We start from the raw sequence: 17,234 nt of genomic DNA on the forward strand, positions 1-17,234 counted from the left end.
TTAAGTTAACAAGACCACAATTTTTTTTAATTGGCACGGGGTACAAATTTATTTTCGGTGATACAAAATTATTTTTGCTGGTACAAATTAGTACAAATTCAGTACTAATTGTATCTGTTTTGTTTTATTTATTCTTTTAATTTTTTCTTTTGGTCCTGCTAACTTAATATTAAGTTAGCAGCGCCACGATTTTTTCTTAATTGGCATGGGGTACAAAATTATTTTTGGTGGTACAAAATAAGTATTAAATAATCCATTAGATCCCATTTGATTTTACTGATTTGGTCCTGCCAGCTTAAGAGAGCTGATATTCTTACGTGTAGTTTATCATAAGAGTTAATCAATTATGTTAACAATTGCTAATTATAAAGATTATAATTAGCTAATCGTATTTTAAAGAATAATACGGTATATACGAAGTACGCATACCTATTCCTTCGAATGTCGTCGTATATATGACAAGAGCAACAGCGCGGTACGTCTGTAAAGGTCGAGCGCCGAACACTGTGTGACGATGTAAGATAACAAATTCCTTATGCCTATAAAATAATATACGTAGGTATGCCGAATATCCTTTGTAAAAAATAGTGACGCGTCCTTGTTTGTATCCTTGGTATGCGTGACGTAGGAAGACACGGTATAGGACATAGTGGGGGAAGGCAAGTGGGGGAAAGGACCGCCACGTCGCGCAGAAAGCAGAGAGACGAAAAAATTATTATTGTTCAGCCAACGCTCGAGAGTTAACAAGTACGTATTCGACATACATATGTCGTTTATATCAATAAAATTTGTCTACCTCATTGTCAGTAGCTTTCGATATACGATCTATCTGATTCTTTTGTAAAACTAGTTTTACTTACAACACCCTTCGTTCTCGAGTTTCAAATTAATTTTATTAATAAATGAGTGTATTACAATTTTTCGCTTCATCATTCGATCCTGCGATTCGTATTATCTCAATCTGAAAATGATTAATATATTACATCATCTCAATCCGTGAAAAATTCAAAGTGCGAAAAAGCATCTAAGGTATATTTAAAGATTATTATTAGAGAAATATGTATTGCTCGTAATAAAATAATAAAATTAATAGTTAATAATATTAAATGGAAATCACGAGAAATATTGCTATGATATATTCGAAATAAGAATCGCAACTAGATACTAGATACGATGAAAATCATAAAAATTAAACATACTTAGCAACATACGTTTTCAGATTTCCTCCGATTTGCATGTAAATGTAATTTTCTAATCATTTTCAGATTAAACGTATAATAATATACAAATTAGCTCTCTTAAGCTGGCAGGACCAAATCAGCAAAATCAAATGGGCAGGACCTAATGGATTATTTAGTACTTATTTTGTACTATTTTGTACCACCAAAAATAATTTTGTACCCCATGCCAATTCAGAAAAAATCGTGGCGCTAACTTAATATTAAGCTAGCAGGACCAAACGAAAAAATTAAAAAAATAAATAAAACAAAACAGATACAATTAGTACTGAATTTGTACTAATTTGTACCAACAAAAATAATTTTGTACCACCGAAAATAAATTTGTACCCCGTGCCAATTAAAAAAAATTGTGGTCCTGCTAACTTAATATTCAACTATCGTAATAAAAACCATTAAAAATGAAAAATAAAAACTGATCTGATTAGTACTGAATTTGTACTACCGAAAATAATTTTGTACCACCGAAAATAAATTTGTACCCCGTGCCAATTAAAAAAAATTGTAGTCCTGCTAACTTAATATCGTAATAAAAACCATTAAAAAATGAAAAATAAAAATTGATCTGATTAATACAGCATTTGTACTAATTTGTACCACCGAAAATAAATCGTGGACAAGCGTATTATAAACGCCGGAACATAAATTTATTGTGTTTATTTCCAACAGATAAAAATAATTTATTGTGACTAATGAAAAGTTTTCTTTCAGCTCTTGGATCATAAATTTAAATTTATTTTAGATTTTTCGTTCTGCGAGCACGTGGAAAAATACGAGCGTTTCTAAATAAAATAAAGCTCGAATAACATGTGTTCGTCCACTTTTTTGTCAGAGTAAAGAAAAACATTTTGTCTACAATGCTAATCTTTCCTTCTATAATATACCTTTGCTACCATTTCTATGCACGAATGAATAATGAATACTTATGTGCTCGTTTGCGCTCGTATTTCGGATCGTAAAGCGTGAGATGCGCCACGATATTTCTAGAATGCGGTGAACATTTCTCAATTATGTATATTACTACGGAACTTTCATTCTTGTATGATAGATAGTAAATGGAATGTTAAAAGGAAAATTTAAATATTCGCGAATATTTAATAAATGATAGCAGCTTACGCGTTTGTAGCTCGTCAACACATATTAGTATCATATTTAGTGCTTGTAAATACATTTTAGTATTGCCATTATTACTTGCACCTTGTAACTTTTTCAACAGATAACATGTGCTATAAAAAAAAAAGAAAATACACAAGATACGAAAGAATACAAGATACACTTATTGTTGTATCTATAATTACGCTTAATAATTAATCTAATAATTAATCTTTTATTCAATTTAATCAGTCTTTTATTCAGTTTAATACAAACGAGAAGATGTGTATTAGATATAAGTTATTTTATATGTATATTTTTATACGATAACAGGATGTGTGTGCTATTCAGGGTGCAAGGTTTTTCGCGCTGCACTTGTCGTTAAGCGACTCCATTGCGTTCCTCGGTTTACTCGACCACTTTTATCAGTTTTGTTATGGATAAAACTTTGCTATTTTGTCCCATAACACGATAAATTCAATCTCTCCTCTTATATGTTCCCTCGCGTGACCACTTTCCTACGGATAGTATTATTCCCAAGGTATAACAAGGTATATTCGCGTCGGAATATCGTAGTAGCAGAATAGAATGGCGCTCAATATTCCTCAGTATTTGATTATGGAAATATTATGATAATAAAAAATTTATAATATTTTAAAACAATAAAACGAGGGGGATTTATATGGCAGTAAAACAGGATATTTACATGCATAAGTACAAACCAAATAATAATATAATACAGCATCGCACGTAAAGTTTTTCTGTATTCAAAGATTGTTCTATCCCGGATGCAACGTTTTTAGTCTCAACCTCGGCTTCATTAGTGTTGCGAGTTAACATCCCGATTGTCTCGCCTTCTTTGTCCCGCTATTCCCGAGAGAAAAGAGAGACAGCTTTCGTCGCCACCAGATTTTTTTCTCTGGACGAGACTCGAATTTCATCGAGCAAAACGATTCTTTCTCATCCAGATAAGACTAAGATGTGAACGACGGCGACGGAAAGAAGGGAATGGAATAAGGCAGCAGATGAAGAGATTGACAAAAAGGGCACCAGAAACGATGCCACGCTCTCAGGCATTTTAAAAATCACTCCTTTCTCGACCGTCACACGCCTCTGAAATAGGAATGCAAAAACTTCCGGGAGAAAGTCAGATCGAGAAACGATTCGCAGTAGATACGGGGAGATAGAGTACGGCAACAGTGAGGGAAAGACGACGAGATAAGAAGATGAGCGCAGATCAGAGGTATAGTCCTCTGAAAAGTGGAGTGAAACTTTTTTCCCGAAACTTTTCCATTTCACAGATTATACGAGCTGCGAAAACTCTTTCGGAAACTTCGGCAAATCGGGAGTCGTTGTAATCTAAAGTTGATGAGTGACGCAAAATCAGGGAACTCAATAATTAATAATAATAATAATAATAATTATTATTATTATTATTATTAGTATATATAATTAGTATATATAATTAATAATAATAATAATAATTATTATTATTATTATTATTATACGAATAAACTCAGTACATCCACAGAGAAAAAGAATATTCTTATTTTGACAATATCTTTAGTTTCAAAATGTAAATCTTGAAATGAAATTATTTTGCGTTAAACAAAGAAAATTTGCTTGAATAAAGACATTTTATATAGTTCAACCGAAAAAAAATATATTCTCGTTATTTAAGAATAATTTTCTTGAATGGAGAGGAAAAAATGTTGGATAGAAAATAACACATGTTCGAATCGAAGATTATAATTTTTTTATAATTAAAATAATGATTTTAATCTTGAAATGACAATTGTGGTATTGAAATAAGATTATAATATTGTTGAAATTTGAGATTTTTAAATTCTTTTAAGAAGATTATAAATTGTTGCGTATATATGAAATAATAAACGCGTTTATATGAGTATATAAGTTTTGATTTGACACTTACTTTTTTTCTGTGTCAAGATCTTGGTTTTGTGAGTAAATCGAAGAGAGATTATAATAAATTTATTATGTCATCTATGTAATATATATGTATGCAAAATTGATAAAAGATTTATATATTCAAACGGAAACTCTTGCTATTATTAATATTATTGTCACAGTGATGAAAGATAATACAATAAATATTTTATCAAACTTGCATACATATATATTACATAGATGACATAATAAATTTATCATGTAGACATTTGTTATACACAAGTAGAAAAATTAATAGCGGCAATTTTAATTATCTATAAAACCCTTAAAAATAATAAAAGCTAGCAGTAGAAATATTTAATCAAATTAAGAATATAGAACACCTAATAACAAAAAAAAAAACAATTATGAAAAAGATTAAATGACAGACAAGTTAGAAATATCCGAAAATAGATCGAGGCATATACGGATGCTTATGCTATCAGAATCGCTTTTGCACGAATTACGTAACCCTAATTTGTACGATCGAAACCGTAGCGGCGTGAGTTACTGCCAAGTGGTTTCTGGGGCGGATTTCCTCCACTGTCGCGTAAAGTCGATATGCTCAGTTTGGAACCGAGATCATCTGGCCAAGAACCGCTTTGGTTCGAAACCATTAACGGCACATCTCCCATACAACGTAAATGATCCCTGAAAGCCTTCTTTTTCATCTCGAACAAGGAAAGAAAAAGATAAAAAAACATTAAACTGTAAAGAGATCGGCTTTCATAAAGTCTTGGATAAAGAAAAAAATTTAATACTTGATCAAAATTTAATATTTGAATTTCACTCATTGTACGATTCGCGTACTAAATACGCTGTGCGAGAATGACTCGATGAAGAGACTGAGAAGAATGATTGAGAAAACTCGTGTGTTTTATTAATGACAAGAGTCTTCAAACTGAAAATTTGTTTTTGACGTAAAAAGGGAAAAAGGGAAAAAAACAACGACAACGAAATAACAGAGTTTGTGCAAAATGGCACAATTAATAATATCATCGCGTGTTCATTAATTACTTGCCGACGCGAAAGCCGATTAAAACTCGGTTGGTGTTGATGGATAGGGATTTACCAAGAGCATGAAACATACTTGAGACACGCCTTTCATAATTTTCTCTCTCTCTCTCTCTCTCTCTCTCTCTCTCTCTCTCCCCCTTTCTCCCTCTCTCTATCTATCTATCTTTCTAGTAACAAGTTATTTAACTTATGTCTTTCATTAACGGAAACCCTCCTTCGATTGCGGAAGAACGTGGCGGTGCTCTTATATACGATGCACGAAAGGGCGGGAGAGAAAGGGGGGCACATATATAATTCTCGGTGTACTACGTGCCACTCGAAATTGGCCTCGTTAGTATGCTATGTAGTTTCGAGTCAAAGTGCGTTTGTGGCAGCAGCCACTCCGTCACGCACGCGAGAGAGAATCGGCTGCGAGCGAATTTAACAATGTGCCATTAAACGCACGATCTATTTTTGTGCTGCGCGAATTTGTTGTTCATAGCTTAAAAATCCTCTTTTCATATTTGGACATTTTTATAATTGAGAAAGACGGATCGTTAGAGTTGAGATGGATTCAAATTTTTAACATGTAAGCTAGATAACATCATATGTTCCACATTTTAATTACACCCATTTCAATTAGTTAATGACACTCGTTAACATTATCGAGCTTATATACGATGTATAATCATAATGTAAAAAAAGAAAGAGAAAGAGAAAAAAAATTAAAATTTTTTTATAACGAGAAAGACAGAAATTAAAAGTATTCACATGAATTGTATTATATATATTTCATCAATATAATAGCATATAATAATTTGTTAAATAATTTTAATTTTGAATAAATAATTTAACCTTGATTTATATAAAATTTCGAATTTTAGTTCATCTGTCTTTAAAAAAAAAGCAGAAAGTTGAATGAATTTTAATATAACTTTTAAAAGCAATAGAACATTTTTATGTTTACTTTTCGTGTAAAAATAAAAAAATATTAAACTAACAAACATTGGTATTAAAATATTAATAGACAATTTAAAATATTCAATCTAGAGAACTTTGACAAAAAAATTGAAAAAAGTTGCTATTCAAGCCGTAAACAATAATACAACGAGTATAAATGAAATATACACATGTTATAAACATGTTTGCCAGTTCTACATAAAGTTTTGACAATTAATAATAAATAAGTATATATAGTAATTTACTCTTTTAATATAAACTATTTATATTTGTGAAATTAATTTTATAATTTTATTAAAAATTTTAGTTTTTCATTTCCTCTCTTCAAAAAAGATTACTTTACACTAAATTTTCAAAACAGCTTCTTTTTTTATTCGCATCTATCCTATCGTTCGATCCAATTTAATCATATACTAAAAGAAAGATAGATGTTAAACCTCTTGTTTCTTTTTTATCCTTATATTAACAAAAGTTTATATAAATACTTAAAAATATAAAGAGCGTATATTAAAATAATAATTCAAATACATATTGAAATAGTTTACAATTCAAAACATGTAAGTGTCCACAATTTTGAGTAATCTTCACAAAGTTTTAACCGTCGGTTATTATTTATTAAAAAATTATCAAAAACTAAAAGTTTATGTGTGTGTGTGTGTGTATATAAAGTAAGATTCGAACCTAGGCTGGCAATTAGTATATGATATCTCAAAATTAGTATATACCTCCAAAATTATATCTCGAAAAAACCTTATTTTAAAAGTTTATTTTAAAGCTTAGCAAATATGAATAATATTGTACATGTGTATGTAATATAATAAATGTTACAGTAATGTAACGTAATATATAATTAAACGTAGCTTACAGCGATAGAAATGCAAGAGATATCGAATCCAGGAATAGAAGCCAACAGCTAAAAGCTGGCTTCATTGTATACGTGCAATGCAAGAAAGAACTGTTGCAACCAATTGTAGTTACCCGCGAATTATGCCGTTGGTGGTCGCGACTGACTATTCATTCGCGGTCGAGCATCCGCATGAGCTTGTGGTAATCCGCAGAACCACACTTTGAGAGGCCTTGTTCCACTAATGCAATTTCTAGCATGATCGATTCTGAACTTCACGCAAGACCTCGTAGAACACACCGAACTTATCGAACATTTAACGCAAATTAGAATAAATTGGTACTGATGTAAAAGTAGTTATTATTAATGTTGTCATGAATTACGCACGGTTATATTTCAATTCTGTAAATACTGACGTAAGAATCTATGGAAAATAACGACGATGATGTTACTTTACATAACTTGATGTGAAAATGTTAACAAAAATAAGCATATATATCTCTAAAGACACATTATTCAAAATTTATAAAAAAATGTAATTGTTAAAAAAATGTGTTGTTTTATTTCTAAAATTGTTAACAAATCCCTGATTCCGTATCGCATGTTAATCATTTTATAAATGTGTGTTATTCAAACAATTTGTATCTTAAATAAAGATTTTGACAATAACACGACAATTACACAAATGGTGTATTAAATTTTGATCCAATATATGGAAATTATACCTATGAAATCCAACTTGAGAACTTGGTTCGTGATCAAACTATTTGATAATAAAGGGAGCTTAAACGATAGTTATCTACTCGGAAATGGAGCATTCGATATAGAATTCACGCGGTTCCATTTCTCATGAATTATAACGCGTAATTTTTTATGATATTTAATATAATTAGATAATTTTTAGTGATAAGAAATCTCAGTGACGTGCTAAAAAAAATGCTTTGTGATAATCATAAGATATTTCCAGAATAACATTAAAGCATTTGCAAGCGATATCTACGGCATTTCAATAACCACGACGATGCATCTTCCGAATTCTATCTGCGGTCTCTCGTCTGCTTGTCGAACAAGCCCGAGGTCTTCCGATGAATGTTGCTCCGAAACCTGAGCCCACGTCGAGATTGAGGGAATCCTCATGCTTCCCATGAATACGGAATCAGGGTTTTGTAAGTTCCAATCTGTTGTATCTGGTATGAAGCGAGCGAGAACGCGTACCTAAAAGAAACTGTCTGTGGTGAAGCTAAATAAATCGAATCTGTATATTGCAATGCTGAGATTCCAATGACACTGTCTATATTGATAAGTCGAAGGTAAGATATTTTTTTAACATACAAAATATAAAAGGGAAAATAAAGATATTACGTGATTTTAACTTTCTTCCTAAAAGAATATAGAAAAAAATTCTGGATATATAATAAAATGATAGCATTAGTAATTATCACATATCAGTTATTACGTAATCTTTCTGCACAACTTAAAAACATTCACAATTTTCACTTAATAAGTAAAAATATGACTTTGTGAAATAGAACACAAAAATAAACTTTGGAAGTTTAGCAGAAAAATAATTTAGATGAAAAATAAATGGAAAATATAATAAGAGTGCCAACTAGTTAATTTAGTCTTGAATTGGCAACGAAAATCGGTCGTCAATTTAACAAAAGGGACGAAAGCAAAGTATTTGAATTAATGACCTACAATCGGCGCTTTCACCACGCAGGTCTTCACGATAACAATCAGTTGCCTTAATTCATTTATAGTGAAAATCACCATCCCTCTTTCATACTACGTAAACCGAGAAGAGGTATAATTGATTTCTCGTTCTTCGACGCCAGTTCCTCGAGGAAAACAATTGTATATACCAGACGCTATTATAAGGGGGAAATCTTCTCTTTATAAAACTTTAAAAGCGTGACATTGCAAATCTTTGGAGCTTATATTTATCAATTTTAGCTTATATACTTAATAACTTGGCTTATTGGATATAGAAATAATGTAAAATACAAACACGTGATTATTAAAAAATATTTATCATCATTTAAAATACTTATCCATTATTTTTGTGTTATTATAAATTAACTTTTGATGATCACACAATGTAAATATAATTATGAAAAAAAATTCAACAGAAAACACATTTACTCTATCCGGTAATTTCAAGTCAATTTTTATTCACGTGAATTAGCATTTCCAATATTGCTTTTCGGGCGGGGTGGAAAAGAATATTAATCGATCATACGTGAAAAGAAGAATGCTAGACTACAGAATATTTTAATGGAAAAGAAAAAGAAAGAAAAAGAAAAAAAATTAAACTTTTACAAAAGTTAATAAATATCTCACTTGACACACGTCTTATTCTTATTTCAAGTTATGAGTATCGCGACATTTTGATCATTAATAATATTGTATTATTGTTCGTCATGAATATATTCTAAGAACTTTTCTTTTGTATATAATATATAATTATAATTAACGACATCTCTTAATCAGAAAAATATTAGTATGTCATTTATGCAAAATATTCCTGAAATTTATAAATAATAATTATCTATCAATTGAAGAAGAGTGAATCGTGATATCGATTAAAACTTATAGATTGTCTTCCTTCTTCGACACAGTTCGCGGAACAAATATTCGATGAATAATTTTACAGTTCTGAATCGCGACTCGATTGTCGGAAACTACACAATGCCGATAGCATTGCGCCAGCAAACTAATACCGACAGACGCACCTTCAAACCAGAGTTACAAGCGTAATGTTGAATAATGCAATATATGCCCCTGATACTGGATTAATATGGTTGGTTCTCACACGCAAATGTAAACTTTGTTGAATGTGTACGAAGTAACCCTGGAAAATAATATCCTTCTCTCTTGAATCAATATAACGCTTTGAGAGAAAGCAAACGAAAACGTCAGCAATTGAATATTTGTATTCAAGGAGAAAAGATATTAAAATTTTTTTAAAATTTTATTCTCAATATGGATTTATTTTCTTTCACTCGCGTAAATTGCAGGATACAAAGCGCTGAAAGCGATATAATTTATCTCGGACATTCTGAAAATGTTTTTATTTAAATTTACACTTGATTTCATAATGTGTGAGGTGTCATGCTCTATTGGACATGACTAACCTAACCAGCTACTGGAAAATTCTGAGACGCTTTATATATGACTAACTCTGATGATGGTAACGCTGATGGATAGAAGGTAGGTAGATATAAGAGGCAGAACGGTACTGGTGAAGGATCATCTTCACGATGTCGTGGAAAATTGCTCACAGAAATATGCATACTTACTGCATATTCGCAATTTAGGCAAATTGCGCGGAGATATACGCGTGATATTAGCGGCAACCATTTCGAACGACATACCAAATCTGTCACTACGTGATATACGTTTTTCTCTATCAGGGATATAACTTATCGCACTAAAGATACAAAGAAAGTATCAGAAAGTGATAAATGAAGCTTCGTGTATTGTGCTTATATCCATTTGTTTCACACGAATGATTTCAATGATAATTTTAACATAAAACAAATTCAGTCAATTAAAACTTTACGAAAGTTTGATGATAAATTACATTGTGACTGTCGAGAACATCGATATAACAATCAATCTGATAAAACGCATTCTCTCCCAATTATTATTTTCGATTAATAGCAGTAATTAATAACACTGAAACATTCTTGTCGATATCCATTATCTAACATGGATTATGGTAGTTATCTCCAATAATAACGGAAACACTTCAATGCTAATGCATTCATTTCAGTGAATGTTTATATGAGATTATCAATGTATTTGGATTACTTCCTACTGACATACCTAACCAATATTATCATTAGCTGCTTATCCTCGGGCATTCTCTAGTTACAATTTTGTATTAAACAGAATATATCTCTCTTGATATATATATATATATATATATATATATATATATATATTGATATATATATATATATATATATATTTACAATAAATATTAGAATTCAATTATATGCGGAAAGAGCGAGATTCAACTTATTTAAAAAAGTTATACTATTATAAAATACCGTATTATAAAAAACCGAAAGTATAATAGAACTATTAGATGAATAATAAAAAAGAAAAAGAATAACAAAAGATGGAATATCAGCAAAATATTCTTTCATCTAATGTTAACTCAACTGAATTATTCAACAGTACGTTTGTAACGCTGGTTCAAAGGTGCGTCTAGCTTTAGTTTGCCGACGCAATGCCATCGGCATTGTGTAGTTTCCAAAGATTGAATCTCGATCCAGAATTGTAGAATTATTCAGTGTTTGTTCTGCGAATTGTGTCGAAGAAGGAAGACATAATCTGTAAGTTTTAATCGATATCACGGTTTACTATGTTCTTGAATTAATGGATAATTATTATTTATATAGGAATATTTTGCATGAACAACATACTAATCTTTTCCTAATTACGAGATATGCCATTAATTAAAAAATATGAAAGAAAAGGTATTAGAATATATTCATAATGATAGTACAATATTATTGGTAACCAAAATGTCGCGGGACTTTTAACTTGAGAGACGTTTGAAAGTCAACTTTCGAATTTCACGATTGGAATAGTTCCAACAGTGAGATGTAGAACCAAGAACATATATAACGTATACGTATATATGTTTCGAGAAATATTTACCATTTCTTCTATCCTTTTAAGCGTACCGGATCTGAGATTTTACGTGCGGATTGTGATACGACATGAAGTCGCTAAAATGTCGTCACGTTTACGTCACATCTCCTTGAACTGTATATCATGTGTCTTTCGGGAACATAAAACTCATATCATTTTTATTCTGATGTTCCATATTATCTGAACGCATTTCGCTTTAGAAAGCAGCAGATTGTGAGATGTGGCAGTTTTGACTTCGTCTTTGCAAAGCTGTCAAAAGCATTCCGAGAGCGAAGAGTTGGAAAACCGGAATATCTAGATATGAATTTCATGCGTTTTCTGTTCTTAACATTTTATTCTATTTGTCTTATTTTGACATGAAAATTACAAAAAATCCATTTGAAATATTACCATTTATTTGATATTTTAAGATTGTGAGAGACAACGAAGGACAATCAGAAGAAATATAATATAATATAATGGAGAATTACGATTACTTTCTGATTGAAAGACAAGATATTGTTCCCCAAATGAAAACTTGATTCGTGTTTTTCTTGTTTTGAGCCATTCGCACGAAGCGCAGAATGCAAATGGATGGAAAGAAAATTAAAAGAAAGCATCAAGAAAATTGTCTGTTTTCAAGAAACTTGCAGCACTCCGCGTTCTTAATCTATAAGTAACTATAACCGCTCCTGTAGAAAGTTTTAACTTTAATAGCTTGCTTAAATCTAGTTATCTCTCTTAAGTACATTAGATGCTCTAGAAATTCGTGACAAAAACCTTTTTATAATTTTGTGTCAGGTACAGAATTCAAAAAATCAAAATACACACATGTACAAAATACATGAAAACGCCACTTACTTTCTGACGAGTTACAGTCGTTTCTAAAGTGGGCTTTAGAGTTTGAATAAATGTGTAAATATTGATAATGAAATTATATTTTGCACACACATAACATTAAAAAAATTGAAAGTAGATAAATATAGTTTTCTTGACCGAGCAAATCTCCAGTGTGGCTATTCATATTCGAGTACTTATCCTACGCGAAACGGTAGTTGGAAATCTGACAGGTTCAGGGGTAGTTGGCTGAAGCCCCCGAGTGTAATCGCATTATGACCCTAGTGTATAGCTCTCATTACACCCCCGACAGCACTCCGTCATTGTCCCCACCAGTTCGTTACGGCAGACGAATGGGTGAAACGAAGCTTTACCGACCCCTCTTTTCTCCCCTTTCCACTAAATGCAGCTGGTACCGCATGGCACTTTAAATGGTTTAATAAAATATATTACGATTGTTTTTCACGCTATTACACCGCAATTACATGATATCGTATACAGATATGCATAATGTTATCACTAATGTGTATTACATGCGTGTAATGATAAACAACCTTTGCAAAGCAATTTGAAAATTATTTTAATCTTTATTTAATAATATTTATATTAATCATTTTAATATTTATTTGTATTTCTATCATGTTTCATGTTTCACTTTACTGTACAGATACGATTCAAATATTAAGCTTTTCAAAAAAATTTTAGTCTATATGAATTTTAATCGAACTTTGGAAAACTAATTTTGAATGTTTCCACACATGTGTGAACAAATAAAGTGTCCATTAGTACGTGAATTTTATTTGGCACAAATAGTGTGTTTGTGGACACACTAAGAATTGTTGCGGTCGATCAGGATAAGCCGACAGGTTGTATTTTAGACAGGATTCCAGATCGCTTGGCTTCTATTGCGATAGAATCCCAATTTCGTTACGTCATGAATTCTAGTTAAGATAAAAGAATTGCATGTAAACATGCAAAACAGTAAATGTTAATCAGAAAGAAAGAAAAAGAAAGAGAGAGAGAGAGAGAGAGAGAGAGAAAGAAGACAATTGTAAAAATATAATAGACGGATCATAATATATAAAAGAATTAAATATTAAATTTTTAGATCTTTTATTAAAATTTTATGCAACTTAAAGATTAATTTTCATTACTAATTTAAAATAAACTAATAAAGATCTAATGCAGAAAATTATTATAAAATAATCTACTGTTATAAATAGAATATAATAGTATATAAGAGTATAATACAATGTGGCTATTAGTATCCATTACATAAATATAGTAATCATTAAAATAAATGTCTTTATGTGACAATAATGTAAGGAATATCGACAACGTAAGATTTAGGAAACTTAGACATCACTTTATGGGGAGTCACGATACTAATGACCATGATCCATCAGTCAGGTCTTCACCAGACTGTTATGATTGACGGGAGGTCAATGGTATTTGATGAAGCATCTAACTATATCTTCTGTCAGGATAATCAAAGGTAAAAAACACATAAGAGAGTCGATTCGATTTTCACCATATTTGTTCGGTAAAACAACGAAGACAGAATTAAACATATTAATCAATATGTAAACTTACGTATCCAATAAAATAACTTTCGATATTGTTAATATCATCATTAGAGACAGACATTTTCAAATATTTTATCATCGACTTTCTAGTCGCGACAAATGTTTTCATGTTACGGGAAGAATATTATTTGAGTTTGCTAAACTATTTTTCTGCCAGGAGAAATTCATTTGTTTACGTATCGCGATCAAACTCGGAAAAATCCACGAGAAAAGTTCGCAAATATAGAAACGTATAATGTCCATTTGACGCTTACTGACATATTTATTTTATATTATAGAATCGGATCTTTCAAAGAACGCTTTTTTAAAAGAAAAAACTAACATCTTTGATTAATTTTTGTCTCATTCCTTTTTTATATAATGTATAAATGCAAAAATTCAAGAAACTATAGTAAAAGTCAAGTTGCGAGTCGATTTTATATAATCAATATTATTCTTTTTAATCTCTCTTATATATTCGCGCAATTGTAAGAAAAAATTGATCAAAATTATGAAGACATGTGAAAATATCGACAAAATATTTCAAAGTTCAGATTCTGGATAATGTATAAAACATTTTCCGGCTTTCGTATATCAGTTTTGCTATATCTCTGTATTTCAGAAATGTTTCAGATATATATGCGCAATTGACTCGATTTATTTCTGACCCAATTATGTCTTGAAAAACAGCTTTCGGCAAGTTTCCCCTTTGCTATTCCCTGGCGCATCGACAAATATTTCGTGGCTTCGCGAAATTATCTTAGGAAAACTAAGAGTGCATGCAATTTCCGATTTCTTCGGGGACGCATTCATGAATAATCCTACGATCTATTTACGTGCGAAACATTTTCAATATTTTTTACTTTCTTTTAAGTTTTGCAAATTTTAATTGGCACTGTGCATGTTATATTTTATAAGCATGCATGTTTATATGAAATCAAATAATAGATAAAAGAATATTCTTTCTAATTTTTTTTAAACAATTATTTTCTTTAATTTATAAATATTAGAGACCAATTAAAATATTTTTTATTTGTTTTTCCAAGCAAGGATATATTGTTATATGTAAGATATAATGAGATCACACACACGATATTCGAGAAATGACAATAGCATGTTGTCGATTCGTTTATGTATGTATGTTACATAAATTTTAAGTGCGACCCATATCATAATACTACTTTTGCATTGCTCAAGAGTCAATTGCCTTATCTAGAGAGAACAAGAAGATAGAATATTTTATATAAAGTGTGCAATAAAAAGATAAAGATTTTCAATAATTGCAAATATTATTAATATAATAAAGTAAATATACAAGAAAATAAATTTAATATTCCTGTTGTTTTATCAAAAAAGAATATTAGATATTAAATATTTTTTATTTAAAAAACGCGTAAAATTCCAGCGACATTCCTTTAAATTTCTCATCGGTTATTAAAAGAGAAACTTTTCTAGGGATTATCTGAAAAGCACGCAATCACCTTGCGATTGAATTCGGGCGTCTAGAGCGAAGTTTATTTTGAAAAAAATACGAACGAAAACTTATTTGATTACGGCACGTTCGGTCGGAAAGTTACGATATTACTGACTTTTTCGGATATTAATATTTCCATGGATTCTACATTCGCAAGTAGATCGAAATAAATCGCTAGTAGTTGGAGAAAATCGATGTCATTATCGATATTTACAAAAATATACACGCGGTAAACGCAGTTATGAATCATATCGTTTTTAATAGAAAAAAAAAGCTGCGAATAATTTTATAAAAAAAGAAATGTTTTCGATAGTCGTCAATGTGAACACAGCTAATGCAAACTTAAATCAGTTCACTGAAGAAAGTCAGCGCACTGATTACACCGCTAACCGATGGTTTCCTTTACATGAAACAGCGATTCATGCGCATTCATCTCTCATCCTTAACGCTGATTTAAGATCTTCATCTAAAGGAACATGTTTAATAGTCGATATATATACACATACGATGTACGACACACAGCGGAATGACCGACAGAGTGCGAGGAAAACGGATGAGTCAGGAAGAGAGCAAATACTTATGAGTTATGAGAGCGTCTCGGAACTTTGCAGCCGTTCGTCGCGATTCGGATAGGGCGTTTCAATCTCGGAATTTAAGAAGCTGTGAAGCAGGAAGATCGGGCAAAGTGAAGAAAAAAATTGAGAGTTGATCGAGGCTATACGTGGGGGAAATTCCCAGGGAAGGTACACGATCGTGAAAGACCGAGGAAATAATCTGTTCGGCGAACTATCGCGGAATTATTAAGAGCATTCCTCTGTTTACGACACTCTTTTGCCGTTCGACAGCCATTTGAATGTTGAATATTATTCTGGAATGAACAGACTCGTTGCAACTTTCTCACGATTCGCTAAGCGACTTCCATGATTTCTTAGATCTTTCACTGCGCACTTGTATGAATCGATATTTTAGCAAATATCATTTTAGTAAGTTTGCTGAGTCTAAATTTAACGCAATTTAATTGAATTTCGCGCGGTCATTTTTAAAATAATTTTTTAATTGAATTTTAGATTCGGTTTCAAAATTATAGTATATAAGAGCAGTTCATAATTTCCGATTTTTAACGTTTTAAAAGATTTTTAGAAAGATATTTCTCTTGTGCAAGTTTTCTCATCAAATGTAAATGATAGTAATAAATTAGGTTTTTTTATCCACAAAACTTTTCATAATAAATTGCACATAATGTAGAAAAGAGAGAGAGAGAAAGAGTAAAATTGAAAATATGAAAACTGTTAATACAATAATGTTTAATGATATCATATTTAATTTGTACTTTCAAAAGATTAACGACTCATTATATTTTATTTTGATTTTATTGTAAAATATTTTCTTACTTAAAAAATTTTTCCTAATAAATTGGATCATATAGACATATCCATAATAAAAAAACTGATGAAAACCCGTATAGCGTGTCCAAGTCGAATTTCGAGATTTATATTGTTGCACTTTTTCCGTCTGATTGACGATCAATGCCGTTGAAAAATTAATATTATTTCAATTTGTTGACAGTTTCTTGACAGTTCGATGAAGCGTGCGCTACATACTACTTCCAAATAATAAAAATGATAAAAATGCGTATA

General features: G+C 30.8%; 1 protein-coding gene across 6 annotated transcripts in view; it reads right to left on the reverse strand.

Annotated features, from left to right (window-relative positions):
- LOC140669196 (glutamate receptor ionotropic, kainate 2) overlaps nucleotides 1-17,234 on the reverse strand; it is a 140,568-nt gene that overhangs the window by 106,060 nt on the left and 17,274 nt on the right. The window contains exon 1 of one of the 6 annotated variants that reach the window (XM_072898803.1): nucleotides 430-671. The exons of the other annotated variants lie outside the window; for them this stretch is intronic. The gene's annotated coding sequence lies outside the window, so the exon portion shown is untranslated. Of the gene's footprint in view, nucleotides 1-429; nucleotides 672-17,234 lie in introns of those variants that run through there. 6 annotated transcript variants of the gene reach the window in all.

The sequence above is a fragment of the Anoplolepis gracilipes genome, chromosome 9 (assembly GCF_047496725.1).
Source record: "Anoplolepis gracilipes chromosome 9, ASM4749672v1, whole genome shotgun sequence".
Lineage (NCBI taxonomy): Eukaryota > Metazoa > Arthropoda > Insecta > Hymenoptera > Formicidae > Anoplolepis > Anoplolepis gracilipes.